Genomic DNA, 14,207 nt, shown 5'->3' with positions numbered 1-14,207 from the left:
ATAAGCCTATCTTCAGATGTCGGAGCTGTGCTGTGGTCCCCGACCGCCGCGTGTACCAGGCGCGGTGTGCTGCCTATGAGCACAGAACAGGGAGTGAAAATAAAGAAATTTACAGCCGAAGAGGTATTTTCAACCTCTGCTAAAATGCTCAGTTGCGGAAGGTCTTCCAAAAGGATTGTTTGTAACAAATACAAAATTGCGAACGTAGGTTTCAAGCTGTGCTCTGAGATGGAAGGGTTGGCACAGCATAGGGATTCGCAGCGGGCCGCATGTAATCAGTCAGATGACTGACGAACAAGGAAAAAAAAAGTTGAAGGTCTTTTTTTTTTGTACGTTAATGGGTGGTATCGCAAAACACAGAGCTATTTAAGATGGAGGATCAGATGTACTCTCTTCCCAGCGAATGCGATCTTTAGTTGCTTAGCCTCTAGACAGTTATTTGTGGTGCATACACCTGATTTTGAAGGGGTTATGGAATGACCTCCAATTTTTATGTCTTTTGTTGAAATTCTCTCTCCTTCTTCGAGTTAGTTGTGTTGACTAGGTCGTCTGTGTAGCTAAATTTCTGAAATATAGTAGGTGGAATGTCACTGATATTAATATCAAATGGCAGTGGTGCATGTACCGATCGTTGAAGAAACCTATTTTTGATTTTGTATGACGTGCTAGTGGTAAATATAGCTGTGACATTGAATGGTCGATTTATTAACATTAGATAATTAACATGTCCTTAATCCGACGTGTAAGCTGCGCGAGGTTTGAGTTTGGGTTAAGACTTTCAAGGCTTCAAGAAGGCAGTAAAAGGAACAACGGATAAAAGGAGTAAGGTAAGCAGTCGACGGGGAGCCATTAACTAGCAGAACCAGGCGACGAGGTTATTGGACTAAGAAAGAGCCGCCTGTTAATGGCCAGAGTCAAAGGAGCCGACGCCACCTCGGGTAGCGTGCGAATGGCGCGGGACTTCCCCGCCAGCTGGGTCCGCAAATTGAAAAGGAAATGAGCAAACTGAATTAAAGTTTCTTCCCACTCTTTCGGGCACATCTGCATTTAGCTACCACCTCTCGTCTTATCTACGCCCGATTATCTCCCATTTTGCTTACTTGTTTAGAGCTCGTTTCACCGTTCGTTAAAAGGATAAACGTGATTTTCGCCGACATTTCTTCATTGTGTGTTCCAACTACGATTGCTTTCGTGTTACGAAACAATACAAATTAAGTAATTTAAATGTATCACAGAGATACACCAAGATACATTTAGCAAAATTACCGTAATGCATATATTAAGTGATTTGGATTAGTTTGTCACTGTTATTCAAAACGCAATTTTCGCCAATATTTACTTATTCGCTAGTGAAGTTTTCTAGACAAGAACCATACAGGAATTTCACCGCCGTTCTTCCAAAACACGAGTTCACTATGTTACTCATTCTTTCTCTCTGTTTTGATTGCAGCTTGGATATTAAAAGCTGCAATCGAAACAGAGGGACAATGAGTAACATAGCGAACTCGTGTTTTGGAGGAGCGGCGGTGAAATTTCTGTATGGTTCTTGTCTAGAAAACTTCACTTACGAATAAATAAATATTGCCGAAAATTGCTTTTTCAATAACAGTTTTCAGGTACCAGTTACGACTTAAAGTAAAAATCTCAATCAAAAATCAATCTCTCTCTCTCCAAACACATATACAAATATTGATTTTATTATTGTAAAAAAAAGTCATTTAGCTCGCATCGTCCTGGACTGGTTTCCGGAGCGCGAGATTGAAATATGTCATCGCCTTCGCTCATCACGGCCACTAGATGGCAGTGTTACTGAGCCTTTGTCTTGTACTTTGAACAGAAGAGTGCGTGATCTTTATTCACCCCCGTCATCGTTACCTGAACTTGCCGGTATTTTGCAGGAAAAATGGCATAAGATTCCCTCGAGACGACTGTAAGCTATTTTGGGCATCATAATGTGTTGTATTTTTGGTGTTTCCTTATTTTTGTCCACCCCTGTACATAACCAAGGAAATATGAGAAAATATGTATTGGCTGTAGTATTAATGACACAGAGGCCTATCGTTACTGGGTAGGAAAACGTTATTGAAACGCGTGGTTATTAATTATTTTGCAATATATTTCAAGGCAAAATATGGTGTTGCCTTTGGAAGTAACTCGATTAGATTACCGTATTTATAAAAAAGAATGCCGTGTACCTTTTAAGGTGGATAACATCGGAAGTTCACTGAGGCTTTTTGCGCCTGATGCTGTGCTATACCGAGAGGTTGGAACAATGGAAAATTGTACTGAAATGCAGGAGGATCTGCAACGAATTGACGCATGGTGCAGGGAATGGCAATTGAATCTCAATGTAGACAAGTGTAATGTGCTGCGAATACATAGAAAGAAAGATCCTTTATCATTTAGCTACAATATAGCAGGTCAGCAACCGGAAGCAGTTAATCCCATAAATTGTCTGGGAGTAGGTATTAGGAGTGAGTTAAAATGGAATGACCATATAAAATTAATCGTCGGTAAATCAGATGCCAGACAGAGATTCATTGGAATAACCCTAAGGAAATGCAGTCCGAAAACAAATGAAGTAGGTTACAGTACGCTTGTTCGCCCACTGCTTGAATACTGCTCACCGGTGTGGGATCCGTACCAGATAGGGTTGATAGAGGAGATAGAGAAGATCCAAAGGAGAGCAGCGCGCTTCGTTACAGGATCATTTAGTAATCGCGAAAGCGTTAGGGAGATGATAGATAAACTCCAGTGGAACACTCTGCAAGAAATACGCTCAGTAGCTCGGTACGGGCTTTTGTTGAAGTTTCGAGAACATACCTTCACCGAGGCGTCAAGCAGTATATTGCTCGCTCCTACGTATATCTCGCGAAAGGACCATGAGGATAAAATCAGACAGATTAGAGCCCAGACAGAGGCAAACCGATAATCTTTCTTTCCACTAACAATACGAGCCTGGAATAGAAGCAAGGACCGATAGAGGTACTCAAGGTACCCTCCGCCACACGCTTTGAGGTGGCTTGCGGAGTATGGATATAGATGTAGATGTAGATTTAAGGTGCTTAGAAGCCCTATTAGCGTACCACTCTTTTCTAGCTTTTATTCTGTCGTGCTGATTTGCACATTAATTTTGACTTTGCGGCCGGACTCAGTTTCTGTCACCACAGATGTCGGTTAACACGAGGAAGGGAAGTAGCGTGGCGCACCAATGACTCGTGTAAACCTAGTTCTGTGAGTTGTACGCTAACTGTGCATCGCATTTTCTATGGCAGAGACTGGAGACGATATAACACGGCAACTCTGTGGATGGTAATACGTTTTCTACGTGTTTTACGAAGTTTATTTTATGAGCTGTGCTGAATATTATTATTGTAATTATGTTGTCAAGTTACAAATGCTATTTGTTATTTAAGAAAGAGAGTACGCATGGGATGTTAACATTTCGTAAGTAGACACGCTGGCCTAGTCGGGGAAAAGCTATTGTCAAAGAGTATAATAAATTGTAAATCCATTATCGCTGGGCGTGCGAGCGCCCCAAGAAAGTTGGGAGTCGCGAAGAGACTCTTCTTGTCGTTGGTTGTGTGTGTTCGCCGGTGTGGCTATGCAATTTGCCGAGCAGTGAAAACTGAAGTGTTTCTTTTGGCGGATGTTTAATATGGGCAAGCCATGTGTACGGCATTTATTGGGCATAGTACAAATGCAGCAAGAGTAATTCACGTAACATTGTTATTGGCTTTGGTATGGCAAGAAGATCAACCTGTGCCCTATTTTACCACTAAATGAAGCCACTCGGCAAAACCAAAGGCATCATAAAGTGAAGTAAGATCTAGACTTTTTATAATTAGAAGTGTAACAGGCTCACCAGCGTAGTTGGAAATTTATTGCTTAAATAACATTGTTTTCGTCCATATTGTCACGTAAGTCGTTATCCAAGTAGTATCCATCCTACCCCTTTGTACGAACCGAGATAATCAGAAAATGAACTGAAAATGAAGTGAACATTAGTTTATTAGATTATCAAAACATATTTTTCCCAAATTTTGGAAAATTACGTAATAATTAAATCTTTGGCTGTAGTAGGAATAATGTCAGAAACTGAATTATGCAAAATCCAGTATTAATTGATTTGCTAAAAATAGAGTAACTTTCATAATAAAAAATTGGTAGTAAAACTTTACGTAACTTGGACACTGAATTTAATTGTCAAAACACAGTTTCTAATTCATAGCTCGTGGCAAAACAGAAAACTTTTATTACAAAGAAATATCACGGTAATTGCTAGGTAAATGACAGTCCTTACCGATGAGTAAATTCAAACAAGCTTTCTGGTTGCTACATTTACGACAGTCAGTATTACGGCCAGTAAAGAATCTTACTTTAATTGAGCTTTGAAAATTAACGTAATATGTTGTATGTGTTTGCTATTTGATTATTATCTGACTACTGTGACACGTGAGGTGTGAAGTACTTGAAAGTATGCGTTAGGCACTGTTCCTACGTCATGACGCCAATAACTATTCATACTTAAGATTGCTTACGATTATAAAGCTCAATTTCAATTTAATTATTCTTGTTCCGGTAAGGAACTGGTGACCTTTGGTTATTTTCATTAATGAAACGCTTTGAAAACCTTTTTTCCAAATTTTCTACTAACTACTGTTAGTTAAAAATTAGTTTACGTAATAAAAATATATAAAGCTAACTGAACTTTGTTTCCGATCGTCATTGATGAGCAGTGGCGATTCGGTTATAACTTCACCTATTTCTCTCGGTTTTGCATTATTCTTCGGAGTAGATGCCTTTTCCCCACGGATTTGCGACTTTAGGGGCACAGTCATATAGAAAAGCCTAATTAGCAGGAGAGGTAGTAACTATGTAACAGTTCCTCGTTTGTCCCCCATACGTATCACAATAAAGGGAAGTGTCAATTTGAATGACAGAAACAAATATTTTTCTTGCACAGGATACACCTAACGGAACAAAATTAATGCTTTCAGGCACGTCACAATGTTTTAAAGTCAGATTTGCGGTGGGGTAAGAAATGGTCCTGGACGTTGCTCTTCTTATTTCTCTGCATACCGAGCATACTTAAAGAGATTCGTAAGATGTGCCGATGCAGACTGATAATGCACATATGACTAAAATTTAATAAACCTCAAATACACGTAGCTATAAGAAATTATAATGTAGGGCAGTTTCACATTCGAAAATCTTCTTTATCGAGAATGTCACTGGATGCTACAGGTGGAATCCAAATTATATCAACATTCTTTATCGTCGTCCTCCTTAAAGAAATACCGTCATGTCCAGACCAATAATTGAACAAAAGCAATGAATTAATTTCTGCAAGAGGTCATAAACCATTTCGAATGAAATGTAAACAACTATTCTTTGCTATTTTTCTATATCTTCGCCACTCAACAGCCCCAAACCGTCATTTTTTTATCCTTACATGCCTTGAGGTCCCCGAAGACACACATAGAGCTGGGCAAGCAATAATCCACTCGTAATTATCACTGTCATTGTTGTACATGAATGTGTCATAGCATTAATCGATTGCACAAAAGAGTGTCTTTTTTCGGCTGAAATGATAAAGTGCGGTTTGCTCGCAGTTCTTTTGCGAAACTTGGCTCGCCGGTGTTAGACACAGCAGATGTGAGGATAAGAGCAAACTTCAAGTCAGCCGGGAATTAATGGCATCTCCTCTACGCCTTTGCTACGGTCGCAGGTTCGAATCCTGCCTCCGGCATGGATGTGTGTGCTGTCCTTAGGCTAGTTAGGTTTAAGCAGTTCTAATTTCTAGGGGACTGATGACCTCAGAAGTTGAGTCCCATAGTGCTCAGAGCCATTTGAGCCATTTTTCTACGCTTTTACTTAAACTTCCTTGTTTTGCTATTTCCCATAATGTAAGATTTCTTGAACATGTTTAACCAGGTCGAAAACTTAAAATCATCTCAGTTGCGACTCAGAGGGCACAGTCCCGTAGACCTACATCGGTAACGGAGCACTACATCTCACGAGCAACTCTACATGGTTCATATCTCAAGAGAACACCTCTAAAGAACTGCTGTTCACTTTATTCCAGTTGAGCTGTCTATGATCCTTATTAATCTTTGGTAATGGGTCTTTCTGGCCACCTTGTACAGAGAATCTTTCGGAAAGTTTTTCTTTCACAGTTTTGTGAATTTCATTTTGGGGTGTATTTATTACTTAGTGTAAGTCTTTGTTCCATTTATGCAGTTCACGGTCAGATTTTACGAAGTGAAACCTGGTTTGCAAAATGCTTAATGTTAATGACAGTTTTGTCTCCATTCTTATCACGCTACAGCAAAACAAGTGGAAATTATTATGGATACTAAACGAGTTTCAAAACTGAGTGATCAGTAACTGTGGACAGTTGTTTCAGAGAAACTATCAACGAAAACTGGAATTTTTGCTACTAATTACGATTGCGCTGAGTTGTGTTTTCTGTTCACCGATGTGCTGTCAGCCAAATATATGTACCTGCCATGTTATGCTTGCATAATGCGCCACATCTACGATAGGGATGTACATTTCTCCAGCCGCCAGGCAAGCTAAGAATTTGGCAGCTTTAATCGTTTTCTAAAAATACTTGCAGTACGTATTAACAGCAAAAATTTTGGCAGGGTCTTTCTTCCGGTGTATTCTTCCCGCATAACAAATTTCAGTGCATGTTTCAACACGTCGGATTAGACTTTTCCTCTTCAGAACTTAGACAAGCCAATCTCCTTCCTAATGTAATGTCATCGATCTCTTGGAAAGTAGAGGGTGTGACTTTGAATCGTTTTTCAGGGCATTATAAATCCGTTGGTACAGGATTTCAGATAGTCAGATGAAGTAAAAAAATTATCAGTTGCAATATTTTTTCACAGAAGTTTTGATATACGTTTCGATCAATGTGTTGCAAGCCATTGCTCACTTTTGGTACAAATCAATTGCTCGGTGTCCAGACACATCAGTCCACCCATCAACAAGAGCATTTGAACGCGTAGTCTTATCTGTGACAACAGTGTGAACATGTTGATATTCAGCGTTGAGTAATGCGACACCCACAGCATGGTAATTAAGTAGCCTGTAGCCAGGATGGGTTACATGAAAAGCTTTCCTCCAAAACTGGGTTTCTAACATCGATGACGAGGTTCCTGAAGTGTAAAGAGCTCAAACGCCTACTTCATCTAAGTCTCTCAGAAATTATTGTAGAAGTGCCCAATGAAACTTGTCGTAGCGGCCCCTTATCAGTTAGAGGGCGAACACAGCAGACAAGCCATGTGGGCTGCCGACCTCCCTTCAAGAGCTCAGATCAAAACATTGCCAGTGTATGTAAACATCAACAGACTTTACGCTTAAACATGGCACTACATCGTGAAAAGCCATGTGACAGAAATCCACCAATTTGAACTAATGTCACTACGTGTAGCACTCTGCCAAATCGGTGTTATAAGCACGCTAGCAGAGTCAGAATGGCAGTGTGTACCTACAGCTAGGACAGCTCCAGCCAATACCTACGCCAACTCTAGCCTAGTAGACACTCGACGTAGCGTTCAGTAGAAAGTTGTATTTTGTTGGGCGTAACGCCACTTTGTAATTGTGTAGAGTAGTATTTTTGGTAATTATTTCTTTTCATTGTCTTGTACTCTTATCTGGCTTTTACCACCACAAGAACTGTTGTGCTTCTTGTTGTTCCTGCGTTTGGAAATTAGTGCACGCCAAGAAGGCGTTTTACAAATTTAATCATGTGCGTTGAGATCTACCTACATTTTATTTTAAATGGCATTAATTCGAACCCCTGTTGATATATTCCTACATCCACAACTCCCACGCATATACTTGCCATGTTGTCGTTTCATGTCCAGGGTTGCAAGTCCATATGTTTATTGAGATGATTTTCAGCTTTATAAGTAACGAACAAAAATCATATAACATTTGTTTATGACTGCTCTGTAACCAAACAATAACACGAGATCGACGCACTGAAATACTCTGACGCCACCACAAGTCGGTTTTGCAACTTCCACTCCAGGAACAAACAGCACTGCTACATCTTGGGAACATAAGGCCATGTGTAGCTGTCGGCAACTTGCCAAGAGTCTAACCACAAGAACTGCTTACACAACTGCCTAAACGCTAATGGCCCCCTTCGACTGAAGATGCTCCTTCCAGTTTAGTGACTAGAGACATCACACCGGTGGTGTCAAGACAATCCCTACGTCAGAATTACAGTGTATGATTCAAACTAAATTATACAACTAGTTCTGTGCATTAAAATGACGCTGGGAATTGCTCAAAAACTACGAGTTCTGGTCGCCTGTAAATTACATGTATATTACACTGACTGAACCGGGTTTCAGCGTCTAAAAAAGACAAATAAAAATTACTGGTAAAAATAAAAATCAAACAGAATGCTGTTGTATAATATGGTGTATATTCAAGCGATCTTGCGGGTTAAGAAAAAGAAATTGGATTTTCTGTAAGCAAAATATTACAGAAACTATTAATATATCTTCGACGTTTTTGTTACTTAATATTTGTTAAAACATGGTGTTTTAGGTGAAACTATAGAACCAACGAAATTTGACCTCCTGCTTCGATTGCAATACATCAGTTGCATCAAAAAGATTTCCTAAGAAATAAATAAATAAATAAAGGACAGAAAAAAGGCTTGGACAAAGGAGCGCACTTAATACTTTTCTATTTTCCCCTTTTGCTTCTCTGGTTACATGACAATGAAAACTGTACGCTATACACCTGGGATTATACTTTACACGATACCATAAGTTCAAGATTGTGTGTATCAGGTGTTAAAGTTATATTTAACAAAACGTTACAAATAAAGGCCTGGGGTAAACGTGCTATTTTTATGCGGCAAAATTCCACACAAAAAGAAATTATTATAATTATAACAGACTATATGATAATTGTAGTATTTGTCAGGTACTGCCATTATTAACTTGTATAATGTTTGTCTCCATCGCACTAAACATGAAAACATAACACTAATACATGACTAATTTAAATACAAAACATTTTAACACAAGGAAACAGACTGTTATTATTATTATTTTCTTTTCTTGCCACGCTTTTCTGAAATTTTTCTAATACAGTCTGTATGACCTTTCAGTCTTCATTATAGACGCAATGGGTTAGAAAATTAAATTTAGATTGAAAAATTTCCTAGTTGCTGAAAACAGAAACATTTGGTGTTTTATTGAACCCCATTATCATCTCAATATTTTTTTTCTCCACTTGCCATAAACTAAAATTAGGACGAGCGATGAATGAGCGAACCTATTCTTTTCTGTCGCTTGGGTTTCTTTATTAAACGGGTAGTTATCGCCATTACTTTCGACAAATTGATATGCTAAATGCCGGAAATGTTTAGTCGTAGGGCAATGGGATATAGAATCGAGATTGATACAGTGCTCCAACAATTGAGTTTCCTCTGTCCCAGGAAGTACTCCCTGAAACGCCACAACGACGCCCTCCATAGCTTGCTTAAAGTCTTTTACGTAATGTGGATTCATTACTCCAAGGCTTTTAGTTGCATTTCTAATGCAGGGCCCGTGTGTTATTAGCTTCTCAGCCTCCTCTAACGTTTCAGAAGACAACGACGTGGACGACGTTTTTCTCTCGTAGTTACGGTAACATGAAGGGAAAGTAGTCTTATTAACAGCGAGTCAGTCGATGTGAAATAGTGTACCTTAATTTAAAGTCCATTAAATTTGTTAAGTAAACCTACGCGTTCAGCATTAAAACCGAAGGAAGGAAAGATAAACTTTTTGGGCAAAGGTAACATGTGGACATTTACCTCCGCTAGTTCGTAGGATCTACATCTATAGTGTTACTCTGCAATTCACATTTAAGTGCCTGGAAGAGGGTTCATCGAACCATTTCCATACTACTTCTCTACCTTTCCACTCTCGAATGGCGCGTGGGAAAAAGGAACACATAAAACTTTCCGTTCGAGCTCTGATTTCTCTTATTTTATTATGATGATCATTCCTCCCTGCGAAGGTGGGTGACAACAAAATAATTTCGCATTCGGAACAGGAAGCTGGTGATTGAAATTTCGTAAATAGATCTCGCCGCAAGGAAATCCGCCTTTGTTTCAGTGACTGCCACCCCAACTCACGTATCATATCAGTGACACTCTCCCCCTTATTGTACGATAACACGAAACGAGCTGCCCTTGTTTGCACTTTTTCGATGTCCTCCGTCAATCCTACCTGGTAAGGATCCCACACCGTTCAGCAATATTCCAGCAGAGGACAGGCAAGTATAATGTAGGCTTTCTCTTTAGTGGGTTTGTCGCATCTTCTAAGTGTTCTGCCATCAAAGCGAAGTCTTTGTTTCGCCTTCCCCACCATATTATCTATGTAGTCTTTCCAATTTAAGTTGCTCGTAATTGCAATTCCTAGGTATTTACTAGAATTGACAGCCCTTAGATTTATGCAGTTTGTCGTATATCTAAAATTTATCGGATTTCCTTTAGTACCCAAGGGGATGACCTCGCACTTTTCTTTGTTTAGTGCCAATTGCCACTTTTCGCACCACACAGAAATTCTCTCTATATCATTTTGTAAATGGAATTGATCGTCTGATGATTTTACTAGACGGTAAATTACAGTGTCATCTTCAGACAATCTAAGAGGGCTGCTCAGATTATCACCTAGATCATTTATGTAAATCAGGAACAGCAGAGAGCCTATGACACTACCTCGAGGAACGCCAGATATCACTTCTGTTCTACTCGATGATTTACCGTCTATCACTACGAACTGTGACCTCTCTGAGAGGGAATCACGAATCCAGTCACACAACTGAGACGATACTCCATATGCACACAATTTGATTAATAGTCGTTGTGAGGAACGGTATCAAAAGCCTTCTCTAAATCTAGGAATATGAAATCGATCTGAGATCTCTTGTCGAAAACAGTCATTACTTCATGGGAATAAAAAGCTAGCTGTGTTGCACAAGAACGATATTTTCTGAATCCGTGTTGGTTATGTATCTATACCTCATTTTCTTCAAGGTGATTCGTAATGTTCGAGTGCAGTATATGCTCCAAAATCCTACTGCAAATTGAGGTTAGTGATATGGGTCTGTGATTCAATGGGTTGCTCCTATTTCCTTTCCTGAATATTGGTGTGACCTGTGATAATTTCCAGTCTTTAAGAACAGACCTTTCGTCAAGTGACCGGTTGTATATGATTGCTAAGAAAGGTGCTATTGTGTCCGCGTACTCTGAAAGGAACCTGATTGGTATACCATCTGGACCGGAAGACCTGGCTCCCTTAAGTGATTTGAGTTGTTTCGCAACACCTAAGATGTTTACTTTTGTCACTCATGGTAACAGCTGTTCTGGTTTGGAATTCTGGAATATTTACTCCGTCTTCTTTCGTGAAGGAATTACGGAATACTGTATTTAGTAACTCCGCTTTAATGGCGCCATCACCGGTAATATTAGCCGGCCGGGGTGGCCGAGCGGTTCTAGGCACTACAGCCTGGAATCGCGCGACCGCTACGGTCGCAGGTTCGAATCATGCCTCGGGCATGGATGTGTGTGATGTCCTTAGGTTAGTTAGGTTTAAGTAGTTCTAAGTTCTAGGGGACTGATGACCTCAGACGTTAAGTCCCATACTGCTCTGAGCCATTTGAACCATTTGACTCTTTGGTGTGATGTCATAAGCGCGTGACTGCGTGTGAGATCGCTCTCTAAGTTTTCATATATTTTTTAGGTTTCAGATACATATTTTAACGGTTTTTGTGATAATATTTACTACATACTACACACATAAGTGACTTAGAGGTTTCTTCATTCACCTCTGCCTGCCCTGTGTTGTGACCTGATATTTGTGAGTGTTTCGTATCGAGCAACTTAACCTCTTACCTGTGTTTACATTCGGCGATGACCAGTTGCAGCTGTAGCGGCGCATCGAAAGCTAAGTACTAATTAATTGTTCGTGTATAGTGGTTTGTTTAGGAACTTTAGTAGTCTTCAACCGGTGTTCTTGGTGTTTTCTGGTGAAATAATTTCAGAAGAAACTTTTCGGAACTGCTTTCAATTTCGTTACTGTGTCAATAGATGTTTGATTATCTTTCTGTGTTAGTCTTTTGTTATATTCACATTTGCTGTTGATTAATACTGTCAATAATAGTAGTTACTTCCCTTGTAGAGCTAGTTTGTGATTATTGTAGTCAGTTTTTTAACATCTTCTTATTGTAGTAGCGGAACTTAGATAAAGTAGTTTTCTTGTTTCAATAACTGTAAAATTTTACCATGAGTGAGAAGTGTGGGCTTTGCCGTAGGTTCGTGAGTAGTGGATTGCGGTGTGAGACTTGTTTGAAGTATTTTAACTGGGGGGAATGCAGTGGGGAAGCCAGTGGGCATTCTGGTGAGATCCTCTCCTGGAACTGCAGGTTATGTAGCAAGTTCATAGAGGAGCAGGAGCGTAAGATATGTGCCCTTCAGGTGCAGTTGAAAAACGCACAGGAGAAGCTAGATAGGATGAGGAGCGAGAAGGGGGTTGGGGAATGGGAGCTGGCTGTTGGCAAGAGATCTGCTAGGAGAAGGAGATTTTCAGATAGTTTTACTATTGGTGTTTGCAATAGATATGAGCAACTGTCAGAGTCTAGTGGAGAGGAATCTCTAGTAGCTGTAGATGTAGGAAGTATGCAGCAGACCTCAGCAGTTACGGTGGCTAGGACAGTTGCAAAGTCTAAGAGAAAAAAGAAGGATCTGCTGTTACGTAGTTCTCATGGTAGAGGTGTAGGCCAGCAGTTTCAGGAAGTGTTGGGGAGTGAGTACCAGGTCACCAGCATTGTGAAGCCTAATGCAGGATTGGCTCAGGTGACTGTTAACATAGGGGGGTTATGTAGGGATTTTACTAAAGAGGATCAGGTAGTGATAGTGGGTGGGGCTGCTTATAGTATTGATAGGGATGGGGAGTATGACATAGATAGTGACCTGGAAAAGATAGCCACTCAGACTGGCAACACGAATGTGCATTTCGTGGAACTGTTTCAGCGTCACGATCGGCCTCATCTTAATACAGCCGTCAGGTGTAATAACATGAGACTTGGGGGTGCGCTGATGACAGAAAGCATGGGTCACATATCAGTGGTGTCGGTGGAGTCTATCATCAGGACGGGTTTCACTAGACATGGTCTGCACCTCAACAGGTATGGAAAGGGGAGGTTGGCAAAGCTTATAGGTGACAGCATAGGTGGGGGTGGTGGGATCACTCATGGGAAAATTCCTATAGTAGTGGGTGTTAGAGCTGTACCTTTTTTAGATTGAAGTCAGCTGATAGGTATTCCTGTTTAAGGGAAGTCTCTCTAACAAAGGAACCTCTTTCGACAAAGCTTAGGTATCCGATTAATGAGGGAATTAGTATATTCCATCAAAATATACAAGGTATTAGAGATAAAGTTAGTGAACTGCTTATAGATGTTGACTCTGAAATTATTGGTATATCTGGACACTTCTTAAAGAAGGAGATAATTCAGAGGCTTCCTTTACCAGGATACAGGTTGGCTGGCAGCTTTTCTAGAAGCTCTTTGCGGTGTGGGGGAGTAGCTACGTATGTGAAACACGGTATCCCATTTGAGTCAATCGATGTTTCAAAGTACTGCACTGAAAAGCTGTTTGAATGTTGTGCAGGTGTGGTTAAATTTAGTGGAGCTAAACTTCTAACTGTTGTTATTTATAGATCCCCAGACTCCGATTTCACAACATTTTTGCTAAAGCTAGAGGAGGTTCTTGATTCACTTTATAGGAAATACAAAAAGGTAGATAAATATGTGGTGACTTCAATATTAATTGTATAAGTGATTGTGCAAGGAAAAGGATGCTGGTAGACCTCCATAATTCATATAATCTTATGCAAACCGTATTCTTTCCAACGAGAGTGCAAGGGAACAGTAGAACAACCATAGATAACATTTTTGTTCCTTCCCCATTACTAGAAGGGCATTCTGTTAGCAAAAAGGTGAATGGCCTTTCAGATCATGATGCACAAATTGTAACTCTAAAAGATTTTTGTGCTGCAACACATGTTAAACATAGTTATCAACTTCTTAGGAAAGCTGATCCAGTTGCTGTAGAGACCTTTGTAAACCTTATCAAGCAACAAGAGTGGCAAGATGTTTATACTGCTGATACAGTAGACGATAAATATAAT

This window comes from Schistocerca cancellata, chromosome 2, assembly GCF_023864275.1.
Source record: "Schistocerca cancellata isolate TAMUIC-IGC-003103 chromosome 2, iqSchCanc2.1, whole genome shotgun sequence".
NCBI lineage: Eukaryota > Metazoa > Arthropoda > Insecta > Orthoptera > Acrididae > Schistocerca > Schistocerca cancellata.
Note: the sequence above shows the minus strand (reverse complement) of the source record.